General features: G+C 35.1%; 1 long non-coding RNA gene across 1 annotated transcript in view; it reads right to left on the bottom strand.

Moving 5' to 3' along the window:
• LOC107052879 overlaps positions 1–17,707 on the bottom strand; it is a 55,852-nt gene that overhangs the window by 15,801 nt on the left and 22,344 nt on the right. The gene's annotated exons all lie outside the window — the stretch shown is intronic.

Genomic DNA, 17,707 nt, shown 5'->3' with positions numbered 1-17,707 from the left:
AAGCCTTTTCAGAAGAAGCTTGAATGTTCTTTTTGCTGTGTTGTTCTATGCAGAGAAGTACGCGAGACACTGATTATTTTGCTGTAAATAATTCAAGTATGACATCTCTGTTTTGCTATTCTCCACCATAATGCTCAGCACTCAGTTAAAGAAGTGAGGGCTGTATGTCTTTGTCAGCCTGTCTGGCCTATAAGCACTCAAGCTCCTGCACCCATCCAGTCACCTTCTGCCTCCAATGTTAATGGAAGTTCCTGAGTGGCATTGTCTGAATGCATCAAATGCCTTATGATGCTCTGTATTTATTCATGCACTGTGAATTCCCCAGCTAACTTATTTAAAGTATCTTTCCAGTGCTTGTAGATAAAAATTTGATTTTGGTTATGATGGTCAGATATGTTATTGAGGTCACTTACTTCATGAAATTAGTAGGTACTTGGTTAGTTTTTTTATTCCAACTCTTTATATGACTCTGAATGGTATTCTGATACTGTTTTGGTTGTATATACTAGATATATATATTGAATATGGGAGTGTTAGTATCCTATATCCTACATAAATATTTATATTCTACATAAATATTTATAAAATAATCATAATTGAAAATAATGTGTTTTGTGGTTTTTTTTTCTCAGAACTCCACAGGTATAATTTAATATAGCACACTGATACTACTTAAGAGTACATTTTGCAAACATAAGCCACAGTTCCAAAGCTTCATTTTTTCCCCCCTTTTATTTTTTTATTTAAAAACCAAGACTTGTAGCATTCTGAGCTTTTAAAAATATCAAAATTTTCTCTTTTCCCTCCACTTTGACATGACACCACCTCGGAAAAAATGTCCAATTGTTTTATGAGCCCTTATCTAATAAAGAAATGTTCCTTATTCAATAGGGTAAGCCTGGAAAAGTATGAACAGTGTAGAATGATTTTGTATTTCTTTTCAAAACTCTGTGGAAATCCTTATGTATTTTAATCATTATTTTCTTTTTGAGGTGGGGTGGAAAATTAAAGGGGAAGGAATTCTGTGAGAAAGAGAAGAAATAAATTATGAGCTCCATTTCACTTGCAGACACACTCATTGCAAAACCTTGGTCTAAGAAAAATCTGTTCTATTGGAAACTGTAGAAACAGCAGGTGATGACAGTGTGAGTCCGTTTTTCACCTTTAATGAATAAGATCCTTAGTAAAATTTTGCTTGAAGGTGTTAATAAATATATTCTATGAAAAATCTGTCACTGTATAATACCCTACCTTACCAAGGCAAAGTTTTTCCTTTCCTAATTCATTACTTATCAAGCCTTTAACCTTTCCTACATCCTCCGAGTTAACTGCCAGTGCTGTCTTTTCTATAATGATTTATGTATCACATAATAAAATATTAATAATAAAGTACACTTTTACTCAAGTAACCCCTTAAGTCATTTTAATTTGCCCTTTTGTACAGTTTTCTTTTTTTTTTAAGTAGTTGATACCACTTCATTCTCTTCACTGTATCATTTTATTAACGCTTTTTTTTTGTAAGAATATTACTGAACTTGGATGACATATGCATAAATAAAAAGGTGCTAAGCATAGAAACAAAGTGTCAGTTCTTGATAATATACTGTTTGTACATCACCACTCAGCTACATGTTATTAGTTTTAATAGTCGACCAGATGAGGTAGCTTGTGGCTAGGGAGCTTTGGTGAATGTAAGAGTTCAGTGTGGAGGGCAAATAGGCAGCTTAATTCAGCAGGGGAAATAAAGGCCACTGAAACTTAATGAGCTGTTAATATTTGCCTTTCAAATTAAAAACAAAGGTGACACCCAGTGCCATGTGGTGTGACCCAAGAAAACCAGGTGAAGAGGCTCGTATGGGTGCTGTGCTGGGGCCTGGGAGATCTTGGTCTTCTACCTCCCCATCTGTGTTTAATTCCATAGCTGCTTTTGTCCTCTCTCAAATTGCAAACCTTCTTTCTTTATTTTGCCAGAATGCCTTGAGTCCAAATTGTAGTGAAATGGAAAATCAGTATTTTAAAGTATAGACCAGCACTCTGGTTTACTTTCCGGATGCTGCTGGTGCTGCACTAGAGCTGATTAGGGAAGTTCTCTTGAGATGTTTTGCCACATTCCGATTCTTTGCAGGAAATAAAATTGATTGTGGTAGTGTCTGATAAAAATGAAATTAAAAAAACAACGAATAGAAAGAATTGATAACATCTTCTCATTTATTTTTGCACTATCTTATTATTTCACTAACAATATAAACGTGAGAGTTTTCATTTCCATTGGAAATGATGTTTCATTTTCATGCCAGTCATTTTATGCCTTTGTATTTTGTGTTCCACAGAAGACATTAAAAAATATGAAATGTTGATATTTCCCATAAAATCAATGTTTTCAGCTTTTTGACACAATATGTAACAGACAGATAGCTTAGATTATCACATAGGATATTTTTTAAAAAAGAAGCTATATTAAAATAAATATTAAACTAAATTAATATTCAGTTGTAATAGATTATTTCTAATATTTTGAATTTTAATTTTTTCAATCAATATTAATTTCACTCCTCAATGAAACAAAACATTTACCTTACAAGGGGTGCTGTTTCTTACAGTCTCCAGAAGAAACTTCCATTAATAAAATGGGATATGATCTCACCCGATTGGAGAGTTTACTAGAAAAATGTAAATATGAACTGATTCAAAGTACAGCTTTCCTAATATTTCGTTTGCTACTGAGAGTTCTGTAAATCTAAAACAAAACATTTTGAATCTATTTAAAAATTTATCTTTAACTGGAAAAATACTTAAACAAGCAAGTATTGTAGTGAAGCAAGTAGACATTTCCAAATTACATTTTATCTCAAACTTTGTTTTTAATTTAGTGATGTCAATAACTTGATTAAAAGGAAAAATAAACATCTAAGCATAGCAAACAGTCTTGGAGGCTGAAATCCCAGTGGTTTTGTGTTTTTTTTTTTCAATCTTCAGAGTACTGAAGATGATTAGAAGCGTGACAATCATCTAAAGATTCTTAAACAGTTGGGTCTTACCTTGCTGCTAGAGCTCTATTATCCTTGCAGCTAATGTAATCTGACTGTAATAGTCAGAATTGTTATGATTTTGAAATAGAGTAGGCCTTTCTAGTTTTTTATTTATCTTTTCATTAATAACAAGACTAATGTGCTATGAGCACATAGAATAAAATATTAAATTACACAAGAAACTAAAACGTTAAGGAACTGGGTGTAGCCCTTCAGTAATGGAAAGCACCTTAATTTTAACATATTTACAGTTAAGATCTTAGGACAAATACGCTAGTTTACTACAATTAGAGACATGAAGTAATTTATGGATTTCTATGTTTTAAAACCATCAGTATGCTGATGTATGCTGTTTTATTAGCCATAGCAAGACATCAGCCTACATGATATATTCATTTTTTGTTGTTTTTTTACCTGAAATATTTTGACTAATGAATGGGAGAAATTTGATTCTGCAATTCGCTCTATGTAATAATCATTCCTCCAATGACAAATTCTACTCTGATTTTTTAAAAAATACTTTTAGAAGGTTTTGATGCAGGCTCCTAGTGACACAGGAAGATCAGAATTTGACCAGAGTTAATTTTAAAAATTATTTTACCACAGAACAAGACAACATCTTAAAACATAATGCTTCCGTAAAAATTAAAACACTTGATGATTTTTTACATATACTGAGATAGGATGCTTGTTGTCATTGCTATATTGTCACTGAGTTGTGCACACCCAAACAAAAGAGGGCAAATAGTCTATGTCCTTATCTCTTTGGATGGTTTCCAAACATTTATTGTAAAAACCCAACATGATGCGATACAACATATTCTTTATTTTTCTTCTGGAGATATTTTATTTTGTTTTGTTTTGTTTTGTTTTATTTTATTTTTTACATTTTGTTGAACTGCTAACACTTGACCTGGAGTCCATGCTGCTTCCTTGGAAGGCACAAAAAATATGTTCATCAGTACATGGAGGGTAAATTTCTAGGTAACGTAAATGATGTCAGTGTAATAAGCTTTAGGGTGGGATTCACATCTACTTTTGTTCTGGTTTAATGTTGCTGCATTAGTTCTTCTTATGTGGAGTGGAGAGATGCTCTAGATGCATTATCCTTTGGAAGGCAGGAGGCAGGAATCCAGGTCCAGTTCCTGTTCTGTAATCATTCCCTTCTTAACCTTTTGGTTTTGGCAGGAGTGGAGAAAGGAAATGTGTTTATGTGCTTATTCCTGCTAGCCAGTATGTGGAAATCTTTGTTTTACACTGATGATCTCCCTTTTTAATTTAACTGAATTTCTTTACTGTGATACCTTTGAGAACATATACAAAGTTGAACTCTTTAAATACATACAAATCTTACACCTTTCATCTGTACACATACTACACTTGCTATGAAAACAGCATGCTAGTTACCAGTACTTCTAAGAGCAAGTCCATCATCAACTGTCAGTGCCTCTACAGCTAAGTAACAGACCATAAACACAAATTCAGCGTATTTTATTATGTATCAGCACATTCTCCTCAAAGTGAAGGAAAGATGTTAAAATCTGATTCTGTATCATATTTACACACAATACCAGGTAGGGTTATACCCTTCATATTCTGGTTATGTGCTTTGGTTGAAGCATAATATTCTGTTTCTATTCACTTTTATCTTGTGTACAATATCATCTGCTTTTTCTCTGGTTTTAAGCCCCTGTTTTGAACATGACTTCAGAAACTCCTTCATAATCTGTAAGATTTTGTTCCTTCATTGTTTTCAATTAGTCTCCGCGTAAAAGTGTGTTTCTGGAAATGTACTAATGTCTTAGTACCAGTGACAGTATTACAGTCATATTTATTTATTATGCCCTGTAGTGTAGATTCCAAAACATCACAGTTCTCATGTAAAGCTCTATTAAGCCTGTGTAACTAAGTAAGTAGGTGGATGAATGCATCACTGCATAGGGCAAATGAATCATTGTGTCCCTCACTACTAAAACAGTTCTGATCCTTCTCCTGCTTAGGCCAGAAAAATGTTCCTTCTGGATGGCAGCAGTACTGATCATAAAGTACTTTTTACAGATTTGAAACTGTGCTGAGAAGACTGTGGAAGCATAAAAAGACTTGGAACTATTTTCCAAAATGTACCTACATGTTCAATGTAATTATTGCTCACTCCTACCCTGATTTCTATAGCACAGTTTTTTTCTCCAGTGAGTTATTTTTTTTATAGCAAATATTTATTCAGTAGAAGACTTTTGTATCAAGAAATGCTTTAATCTAATAAATGTCTGTTTCTTCAGTGTTTGTTTTGGGACTTATTTGGATGTTTCCCTTGCAAATACCTTTTGTTTTGTTGTTGGAGTATTGCTTTAACATTTATTCCAAATTACTTAAAATGTTGTCTGTAGAAATGCACCTGAAAATGAAGCTATCTCAATAGGGATCTTCTTAAAGTATATTTTTATGGTTTTTCACAGGTAGAGGTGTCAATCATATTTTAATATGAATTGCTATCTCTTACATAAACACACATCTTTGAATAGGAACAAGCAGAGATGAATGATTCTTCAAATAACAGAAGCTCCAGATGAGATTAAAAAAGTCAAACTTTTTTTTCTTTTTTTTTTTAAACAAACCTTAATCTCCTTAGTGGATGAAATTTTCATCAAGAATAAAATATTTAGGTGTCTAAATATGAGCTGTAGGTGTCTAAAGACCTATTCAGCTTAAATTTAGGGCATTCATCCAGGGCAGGATTCAGCATTTTTGGTATCAGTGCCTAATGGTGTTTTAAATGTCTTTGAGTTATGCCTCCCATATCCAGCAGCCTTTACAGAAGGATATAGGTCTCTTGAAGATCATGTGTTATGGCAGTTTTACCTTGAGGCAATAACTGTTTTGCTGACTAGTCAGTAGAGCCATTCAGTTGTGCAAATCTTCAGGTGCAATTTGAGAGACACAGTACCCAACAAATCTGACCACACGACATGACGTGGACAGAACTGCTGAATTCTCATAGGTTTGTATCTATGGTTAAAGACTGAACTCTCTGTCATCCTTTGACATAATTCTGGGTTTTGGGAATTATCTTTTCATGGAAATGGTCTGCTTTTGATTTCTCACTGATGGGATAGATATTTTTTTTGTTTATGACTTACTATAGTAGTTTGTTTATAAAACCCTAACCAGAAGGCTATCATGATGCAGTACTAGTGTGATCATTTGTCTAGGAAATTGTCAGTAAGGAATAAGATTCAGCAGGCATAAAAACTATCAAATATTCTACATTGAATGGGCTATCCTCAACATCTTGTTTATGGGCAAAGAGAAAACACATCTTACATAAAAAATCAAGAGCTGAACATAACCTCCAACTGCCTGACCACTTTATGGCTCTTGAACACTGACAGGCATGTGACATCAAACACCTCTGTAGGAAGCCTGTTCCAGTATTTGATCACTCTTACAGTAAAAAAAGTTTTCTTTATGTTCTGTCTGACCCTCCCCTGGCACAGCTTTGTGTCATTCTTACATCCTCTCATATCCTTCCATTGGTTACCAGCGAGAAGAGACTGGCACCTCACTCCCAGTTTCCCTCCTCAGGAAGCTGTAGTGAGCATGAGGTTGCCTCTCAGCCTTCTTCTCTCTGAACTAGATAAACCAAGTGCCCTCAGCCTCCCCTTACAGGACATGCCTTCCAGCTTTGTAGCCCTCCTCGGGATGCACTCAAATATCTTAACATCCATTTTAAACTGTGGGGCCCAGAACTGCACACAATACTCAATCTAAGATTGCCAATGCTAAATATGATGGAAGAGTCACCTCTCTTGACTGGCTGATTATACTGTGCTTAATGCACCCCAAAATGCAGATTGCCCTCTTAGCTACCATGGTGCACCACCGGCTCATGCTGAGCCTGCTCTCACCTGCACCTCCAGATCCCTTTCTGCTGAGCTGCTCTCCTGCCACTTTCCTCCAGGTCTGTATCTGTGTCTGGCATTACTCTGTCCCATGTGCAGCACCTGTCAACTTTATGCCATTGAAGATTGCCTAATTGTTGGGCAGTACAATAAAAGTCCCAACAAAACAGGCTTGTTGAACCTCAGTCCTGAGGCCTCAAACTCTGCACAGAGCTTCTAACCTGTTACTAACAGTCACAATACTTTATTATAGGGCTGTAGGGATACAAATAGAGGGAGGCTTGAGCTCTTGGAAACTGATCTGTTACACGGGAATAAATAAATAAATAAATAAATAAATAAATAAATAACATATACTCATGAGAAACATTCCTCCTTCTTACAAATTTTACCTTCCAAGGTATTCTGCAGGTATTCTGCAGGCAAATTTAATAGAGGCAGTGTCCAGGCTGACTGAAGGCATGCTCCTTAGTACACTGGATCACACAGGAGATTAAAAACACTAAACAATATTTACTAACATACGATGACATATTTGTGCTGGGAAGACAACATTCTCTACTTTAAACTTGTTCAGAAAATTCCAAGGCAATATTTCAGACTCTGAAAGTGTAGAGAATATGAGAAAAGTTTCATTGCATCTGTGAGTAACAGGGTGATTTGCAGAGGAAATATTTCTTACATACAAGTAGACCTTCAACTTCTGTTTCAGTGCTCTGTATTCCTGCTTCTCTCTGAGCAGCACCTATTAACTGCTTTTCAGGAATAATTCAACAGTTATTTTTGCTCTGCCTTTTACACTTTTTTCCTTTAGGAAACAGTTGTGATCTTCATTATTTGATTGCAGAACTGTGAAAGAGACTATTTTAAAATACAGAAAAAGGCACTCTCTTATTCCTTATTAATTAGCATCACCCAGGTCTTGTCTCAAGTTGGTGAAACAACTTTTGCAGAAGGAGGCAGATGCTTCCTGTTAACATTAACTCCTCTTTGTATGTCAAAACTTGTCATGGCAAAGAAAAGTTTTCAGGAAAGCAAAGAGATTTTAGTCGGATTTAGTATGATAATCCCACAAAGTAACTCTTACTGGCCTTTCACTATCCCCTAACCTGTTGTCTAAGTGCATCCACAGTTATCCCATCTCTGAGAATCTGCTTGATTTACTCATACGTTTGTGTGACTCCTACTTGCTCGTGTTGCCCTGAAGGAGTCTCATTCTGTTGCAGCTGCTTTGGTGACTTCAGTAAGCATTCTTGGCAAGTACATTGATACATTCTGAGTAACAGCAAAATCAGTTGTTATTACAGTGTCTTTCCTACCTCAAGACAACTTTATTTTTCAGACTTATTTCATGTGGCCTGTAAATACTCATGCATAGTAACCTCATGATGTTTCTTTCCACCCAACTCTACAGCCTGCCCAGGTCTCACTGAATGGCAACACTGCCCTCTGGTACATCAGACACTCCTTTGATCTTTGCACCCCAGCTTTGCTGAGGATGCATTCTATCCCTTCATACAGATCATTGATGAAGATGTTGAACAAGACCAGACCTAGTATGGACCATGGGGAAAATATATTATGAAGCACTTGATGCTTTTATGAAGCTGTATACTTCACACATATAGACATAACAGACATCTGTACGAATCCTTCTTTGTTTTCCGGCTCAAAGCTTGCTGCCTGAGGTATTTATTGTGATAAGACTCTAGGAGATGAGAGGTGGGTGCTCCCGTGTGGCAATCAACATCACTATCTGGACAATTTACATTTGAAAGCATTTCTTTGGAGCTGTTTGCCTTCGGCCCACGAGTCAAGGGAATGTTCAGGACTGTTTACTGGTGGAAGATCTGTCCTGTGACCAAAGTACTCCTGTCTGCTGAGGGGATGATACCATCGTATCTTGTAAAGGCAAGATAATAGTTGGCGTCTCCATACTCCCTCTTATCTGCTGGCAAGGCCAGGGAGATAGGAACAAAAGGAATTCCTGTTGAGATCCAAAAGCCAGACGCTGTCATTCCAAAAGGCTGACTAAACAACTTTGGTCTTATAAATAAGTTTGTGCTGCCATCGCTATCATCATTGTCATCATCGTCATCATTGTCATCGTCATGGTGGTCACCGTCCTCATCAGTGAAACAAAGCCCAACAGTCCACCTCTACTGAAGAGCAACGACTGAACTATGAACCACACTGGACCCATGGTGGTGACTATTACTCTCTTGCTTCCTATAGAGACTCCTTGCTCCTATTTCCTATCTTTTCTACTGCCCTTCTTCCTTTCCCCATCACCCTAATTTGTACCTGTAAAGACTCCTTTGCTTCTACTTTCTATCTTTTCTATCCTCTTTCTTCCCTTCCCCATTACCCCAAGCAGTAATAGTGTCCGTCTTCCCCTTTCTTCACCTCCCTTATTAACATTTGTAATAAACTGGTCAGACCAACATTTGAACTGTTGTTTCTTAATCTCGCACCGGGTATACATATTTCAAAGAACATCCTCTCCCTCCTATAAACTGGAGTGAGACAGCATCTTTGTGACTATCATTACTAGGTGGATTTAGTGCTGTCATTTTGAATGCGTGCAGCTTTTGTTAAGATGCCACTCCTTTTTATTTAATTAATACTTTGATTTTAAAGATTAGGATCCTTTGGAAGCCACATTATTATTCTGTGCAGCAGCTTACTTCAAGCTCATTTATTTTCATCTCTATATTCTTTGTGAATGTCAGTTTTGTTTATTCAGAGTAGATAAATCTGCCATGTGGTAAATGATGAAAGGGAGATGGTCAAGTACGTTCTGTTTCTAACCCTCTGTGCCCTGTCAAAATTATTGTAAAAATGTATGAAATATTTTGACGGAAAAAGAATAATGTATTGTTTTATTCTGCGGAACACTGATGAATTCCATATAGAATACAATTAGTCTAGAAATTAGATATGACAGTGTACTATGAAGAAATTAATTTTTTAATATAATTCTCCACATAAAATGAAGAATGCTATTTATTATAACATTTGGCATTTGAATAGAACATTTCTGAGTCTTGAAACATTTTATTAACATTTATTAAGTAGGGCTCATGACACATTCTTTGAGGTAAGCAATCTTACTTCCATTAAATTAAGAAAAAAAAAATAACAGCATAAGGATTTGGTGATCAGCCAGAATCCTCATCATCTGCCTTTTCTAGTTCCCCTGCTTTGGTTTTGAGACCACATTCCTTCATATCCTGACAATGAGCAACACGTTCTAACTTGCCAAAGCATAGTTAAGATTGAGTTTATACTGGGCCACTTGAATATTTGAAAAATTTGGCAATATACATTTTCTCAGATTATACTTTTTTCTGTTCTATTATATGAAACAAAATATTCTATTAATAGTCCACTGGATGATGATCTTCTAAGTTTCTTTTAATTGAGGAAGACATTTGTTAGCATAAGAAATATAGGGACCCTTCACATGTAAACACTTTCCTTCACATTACTGCATATTCATAGTTTTGCATCTTTTTTACAAGACATATCTAATGACTCTAGATGTTCCAGATACAGAATTTCAGAATGTAGTGGCAATTATCCCACTAATTCATTGGGTACAACAGGTTTGCTATGACAACATTATAAAATAGGAAGAAGACTGCTTGTTGTAACATCTTGTCTCTTGCAAGTGAACTGATCTTTTACCTCTTAAATACTTCTGATTAGCCAGGTGCTAGTGTGCTCGTGCTATTTTACAAGCTTCTACTTGTTAACATGAGTTTAAGAGTACATGAGTACCTCAAGGAGAGAATGAATTTGATAGTCGGATGAGGAACAAATCCAGATGAATTAATAAAGTAATCTTGAGAAATTGTTGCTTGCTCAGAAAACACATTTCTCAGCTGATTGATTAAAAATAAAAAGAATATAAAATCTTACTGTGTTCAAAAGAAATGATAACAACAATTAGCAAAGGATTTATTAGGATAATAAAACTATTAATTCCTGCTAAGCCTTCTGTTTACATTCGGGGGATTATAGACTAGAGCCTTACAAATAAATTGAATAGTGTGCTTCACTTTTGCAAAAGTATTTCAGAGCCCTGGATTTTATGGACTCTTTTTAAACAGTTGTCTCTAGGTGAACTGAGAAATGGATGGTGTCTTTCCATGAGAATGTCTATGAGACAGATTTTTAGAAGGAATAGTTTAATTATCTGCCTTATTCCTTTTCAAATTTAGTCATAGGCAAGGTAGGTCAGGGTATTCTGTACAACAAATATTACCTTGTAAGTACTAAGATTTCACAGACTTTGGAGACAGAATAACCTACCACATTGTACCCCAGTCCTTTTGCCTAATTCTAGAAGATCTATGTTCCAGGCTCTCCTTCCAAAAGTACAAATGGTATTCCTTGCTGGTCTTCTTATATATTTTGTTTGTTTGTTTGTTTGTTTGCTTGCTTGTTTTGTGCTTTGTTTTTGTTTTTAATTAGATTGTTTGTTTGTTGAGGGGCCTTAAGAATCCTTAGTTATGTTTTTCCTTTCCTTCTGGTTGTAGTCAGGAAGATTTCTAAATCATACGGCTTACACTGAGCAGCTTAAAATAAATAAATAAATAAGAGTTGGGTGTGCAGTCACCTAAAGTAGGCAGGAATATATACTTCTACTTTTTAAAATAGTTAAAAAATCAGTGAATGTAATCCACAGAAATAGTAGTTTGACCATTTATTCTACTTGTTCATTCATTCACATAATGCAGTTTTATTCTGAAAAACAAAGTCATGAGAACATGGCAATATGTATTTAGAATCACATCTATCTTCATATGGCAAATAAGCCTTCTCTATGTCAGATTATTGTTACCTCTGCATTACAATAATCTTGTTAATTGGTGCTGGAACAGGCTGCCCAGAGAGGTTGTGCTTACCCTGTCCCTAGAGGTGTTCAAGGCCAGGTTGGATGGGACCTGGGCAGCCTGGTCTAGTATTAGACATGGAGGTTGATGGCCCTGCCTGTGGCAGTGGGGGTTGGAACTTGATGATCCTTGAGGTCCCTTCCAACCCAAGCCATTCTATGATTCTATGATTGATTCTATGATTCTATGATTCTATGATCATAATACACTTTGTATGGGTTCCCTCACTACATTTATTTCAGTAGTTTAAATTGACTAGTTCTAATTGAATGGCTGTTCATATGTGATCGATAATATTGTCCTATTTGAAGAAATCTGCACTACCCTGTTGTTTTGGAAAAGTCTATAACTTTAGTTTTCCTACTACACTGAATAAGACTTTGGGAAGAAATATATCTGACTGTGCTTTCTATAATGAATAGGTGATAGTCGTATTGTAACAAACCTAATGCCTACTGCTTTGGTAACTCACCGTTGACTGAATAAATACTCTACCTTTGTTATCCAGCTGCCTGGGAGATTAGAACCACAAAATAACAGAGTGGTTGCAGTTAGAAGAAACCTCTGAAAGTCATATAACTATTTTCAGTCTTTTCTTGGGAAATTTTCTGTGACATTCTGGTGCTCAGTCACTGCAAGGAAGCCACTTTGTACTTGACATTGGCAAGAAACAGGCAGAAGCAGTACTATGAACCGATTATGATCTCAAAGTAATAGGAAATTAAGTCATAAAGACTATCTAAATGCATAAGGACTAGAAAAAAGAACATCAGAAACTAGAAAGGATATAGAAAGTGAAAAAAAGATTGAGCTGTAGAGAGTTGTTTGTCTCATTTTTATAATATGAATACTACAGTAAAGCACAAATACTACAATAAAGATGGAAAAATACATGAAAAACCCTAAGAGTAAGATCAGCCTAAAATAAAAGGCTTTTCATTTATAATACTTCCAGTTTTCTTAGAGAGGGAGGCATTTTTACATCTGGCTGTGGACTGAAGTCTTATCTAAATAATGAGCATCTTACTCTCACTTATTTGTCCATGTAATGTAATGTCTGTGGTCAAACAGGGATGTCCTTCAGATGACAGATGCCAACTCAGCGACTCCTTTACCCCCTCTAAGTCAGCATGACAGGAGAGCAAATACTATGAAAAACTGCATGGTTTGAGATAAACATGTAGAGATCACTCACCAATTACCATCACAGGCAAAACAGATCTGACTTGTGGAAAATTAACTTCATCAACTGCCAATTAAAATAGAGTAGAATGATGAGAAATAAGAAGTGAAAACATCACCCAGGCCCCTGCAGACCTCTGCACAGAGCTGGAACACCTGCACACAGATGTATAGTGTGCAACTCATGTAAGTTTTAAGATTAATAATGTATCTTCAGAAAGATTATCTGTTGATAACTTATGTCATATTGCAGCTTTCAGGAAATTAAGGAGCAATAATAAGTAGAAAAGTATTTCCTTCTTAGTTCTTGGAATAAATACATGTGTAAGTTGTTGAGTTTATTTAATAAACTTTTTTATTTTTATTTTATTTTTTTACATATGTTATTGAGTGAGATTAGCAATGCTCTAAGACCAGTTTAAATTTCTGTGGTAATTTTATAGAATTGTCCAATGGAACTGCTTCTACTCTTTTCTGTGTTCTTTATTTTTTATTTTTATCTTTTATTGTGAGCGGTAAATTCAATATGCCTATTTTTTCCCAACTACAAAAGAAAGCACCATGTCTTTCTGAAAGAATAGGAGGGATTAACTGGTCCACTGGAGATTTTCAAGTGTTTATTTTCATAAAAGCAATTCTTTTTTTTCTGTGCCTCTGTTGGAAGATTCTCATCTGGAATCTCTAATCTTAGTATTGCAGATTTGCTTGGCCTCTCTGTTGACAAAATGCTGTGCTGATCATAGTTAATGTTTTACTTTTGTAAAGGTGGTTTTTGTCTATGCTGGAGAGTAATATCCACCATAAAGGTCACGACTTGTAAAGATGCATGAAGTGCAGTGAGTGGCACAAAACAGTAGGTAGCAAAGCATTGTACAATTCAGTGAACATCAAGGTCAATTACTTCATATCTACTTGTAGTTCAGCACAGCTGGACTGAAAAAAATCGTAATGCCTGACTGGCACACTGCAGCAGCTTAATGCAGAATAATAATGGAGTTTAAATCTCCAGTTTATGAAAAAGTGTCATTCTGACTTGGCAAGCATAGAAATGAGAAGCAAGCTGTCTATCAGAAAAGAATTGAAAAATATTAGGAGAAAAGAAAGAAAACAGCAAGAAGCATGTTGCTTATTAAGCTCATTAGTTGATTTACTATTTGAATGTTGCTGGTAGCTTTTTGTAAAGCCAGATTACTTTGGCAATGAATTTGCAAATATCCAGTATGTGAGTTCAAAAGTTCAGTTACACTAGTAAAATCCTTTAAAACAAATGGGTGTTCTGATTACCCACATTACTTCAAATACTGTACTTCACTGCAAAATAATTAGAAACAGTAAAGGTTAACTTCCTAAATGTAGTAAAAAATATGAGGTAGTAGTTCAATAAGGAGAAAGATAACAGAAAAAGTCAGAGAGAAATTTGGCATGGGTTGATAACAGGGCGGAGAAAAACTCAGCATATTTCTTTAGATCATTATAATGATATGAACCTGTCAAGTAAAACCATATCTATCCTTTCAAAAACTTTGCAATTTCAAAAGTTGACAAGAACAGTTACAGAAATGCATTTGAGATATTTTTCTAAAATTTTATATCATGTCCACTGCTACAGGCATTTTAATGTTTGTATGCAAATACCCAAAGTTATATTAGAATGTGGAAAATATTTTGAAAGAATCTTTTGACACTATATAAAAAACATTATCAGCACTAAATTTGAGAAAGCTACTGTAATTTCATGATTCTTAGGTAGTCATACATGCTTTAGGAGAAATCCTCAGTTTTTCTTTGGCCAAAAAATAGGTTACAGATTTTTTTTAATGATTTACATGATATTATTTTTTATACCTTAGACAATCAGATGTTTTACCTCAAACATGTAAAATATGAAGGTTCTATACTCAGACAAATATATTCTATGCATCTTAGGGAATTCTTTCTAACAAACCTGTTCAAATCTGACTGGCATGGTTTTACAAGTTCACTTTTTCTTATAGGATAATAAAACCATGATAGATGGTTCCATCCACCTAGTAGTCCCTAGTCCATCCACCTCAGAGATGGGAGTAGCTAGAATTGATCGTTCTGCCATTAACATAATATTTACTGTCATAGTTTCAAATGATGAAAATTGTTTTGACTATATATTATATCAAATAGTGAACTTAAATTTGTTTTCCTTGATGAAAAACGACAGAGTTTGTGAGTAAGATATTAAAGTCTCATTCTTTTAGACAGAAGGTAGTCACTGAGTTGGTAATGGAAGAATTGTTTCCCATGTAAATTTACACTTGACTTTTTGCAAAATGAGACTATTCTTTACTGCAATAGATACTGCCCTTTGCTACAAGCATGCTGGCAGATTAAATGGATAAATGGTCTAATCTAGTATGGCAGCATTCCTAAATTGACTGAAACAAAATTAACTTTAGTACTGTTTCCAGTGTACTCGTCTGTTGCGTCTATAAAAATGCCCTGGGAAAATTATGATTGACTGCTCTTAAGGCAGCAGCTCCAACACAAAGTGTAAGGAACATGGGAAAATAAGACAAGAATGAACAAAACTGATTATTCTTTCAGTTATTTGGATGGCAATATCAGCAAGTTCTGCTATTCTCATTCTGTCTTTTCCAGTAAATACAGAGTTTTGACAAGCTGACGTTCTGTAGATTCAACTGAATCCAGCTGATCTTTCTTCTTCTATGTAACACCTTTTCTTCTCTGTCATCAGAAAAATGAACATATCCTCCAATCAAAATTTATATATGTGGTAAAGTTTACTCATAATTATGCTCTTGCTCATACCAAGATTTCTGATGATTGATCATTTTCTCCCCACAAAGTACAGTGCCATAAACATGGAAAGATAAGAAGGGGAAGCTGTCAGCAGGATTTCTTCTGAGCTTCAAATCAGCAGATTTTAGCTTGTTACCTGTGGCAGGGATTATGACGTACATAAGCTTTTAATTATACCAACTGCTTCTGTTTTTTTTTTCCTTTTTTCTTTTCCAATGTCAGTCAGTTACAAATTATAAAAAAGAGTAAGAATGAAATTCAATGACATCAATTTTTAAAACTTTCTTTCACATATAGGAGATTTTTTAAAAAGAATAATGTTGCTCTCTTTTTCTCCTGCAATTTCTTCAGAGTTGCTAGAGAGTAGCAGTACACTGGGTTAGGAAAACAGCAATGTTTTCCTAGATAATCACATTAATTTACTTTTCAACAGCAGATTATCTATCTAAGATCTCAAATACTAGAGGATTCTCTGTAAAAATAGAATTTTAGTTAGCCCCTGAGCAGAACTAAAGAAAAACTATCAAATGAGTGAACAGATTTTTTACAATTAGAAGAGAAACAATACAAATTTCAAGGGTTGCAAGTGGTCAGCCTATGCACTGAAGGCAGCAGGGTCTGTAAGCATCTCAGAGGTTTCTCAGTGCAACTGCAACTTTGAAGCAGTTCAATCATTTAAACCTTTGTGAGGATTTGCAGATTTTTTGTCCTATAGATATGTCACATATCATCAGAAAGCAGATATGTTTTCTATAGCTAAAATGAGTCAATTACTTTAGAACACATTACATTAGTTTCTGTAAGTTTTTGTGATTTATATTGTGTAATTTACATTATACAGTATTTTGAGAGTTTAGAAATAAGAAAAATAACCCACAACATTCTCATATATAACCTGAGAGGGAAATATGTGTTTCATGTTATCTTTGGTAGACAACAGCAGACATCATATAGAACAATCTTTAACCATTAAATAGGCTGGTAGAGGTAAGATCCTACTTCTAGTAGAGATGAGATAGAACACAATAACATTGTAATGAAGAATGAAGTAGAAACTTAAATATAAGGAAAAAGTCTTTTACAGTGAGAGTGGTGGGGCACTGGAACAGGTTGCCCAGAGATGTGGTGGATGCCCCATACGCAGACACTTTCAAGGCGAGGCTGTGGATATTCCTGTTCATTGCAGGGGAGTTGGACTAGATGACCTTTAAAGGTCCCTTCCAACAGTAAGGATTCAATGATTCTGTGGTTCTATGATTAACTCTAAATACTTTCTATCTGTCTTTTCTGCCAGCAGTACATCATTCCATATGTAGTCACACTGAAACCTACTATGAACAGAATTCTATTGTTAAATGTAGGAGAAATGCAACAAAAACAGATACTTATATTATGTTTCATTTCAATTCAGGGCATTTAAATAACGGTAATGAAGTTGACATGAATTTTACCTGAGCAAAGACTAGAGGATTTAATCACCTAGATGTAAATTTTCACTATTAGATAGATCAAGTCAAAAAAGTAGAGCTATTTGAGGAGGAAAAAGTGGTAGTTACCTATCTATCTCTCTGCAAGTAAGCAAAAAGCTCAAGCAACCTGCTATTAAAATATTACACAAACCCTTAGGTTATAAAATGAAAGTAAATCCATTCCACATTACTTCATGTCCTTTTTCGAGGTTGAAATGCCAATAAGTTAGAGTGATGTATCCACTGGGTACCTTTCCAAAGCATATTAGGCTCTTGCATGTATACTACATTTTTACAGATGTGTGAGAAATTATAGCATAGCAGCAGTAGCAAGTTTATAGGTAAGATCAAGGGACTCGGAATATCTCAGGACAGTAAAGGAACACCTGGGCTTTGTGGAAAACCAGCAATTGGTGCTAGAAATTCTTAGCTAC

Source organism: Gallus gallus, chromosome 1, assembly GCF_016699485.2.
Source record: "Gallus gallus isolate bGalGal1 chromosome 1, bGalGal1.mat.broiler.GRCg7b, whole genome shotgun sequence".
NCBI lineage: Eukaryota > Metazoa > Chordata > Aves > Galliformes > Phasianidae > Gallus > Gallus gallus.
The sequence above is the reverse complement of the archived record's forward strand: the minus strand, read 5'-3'. Positions and strand labels throughout refer to the sequence as shown.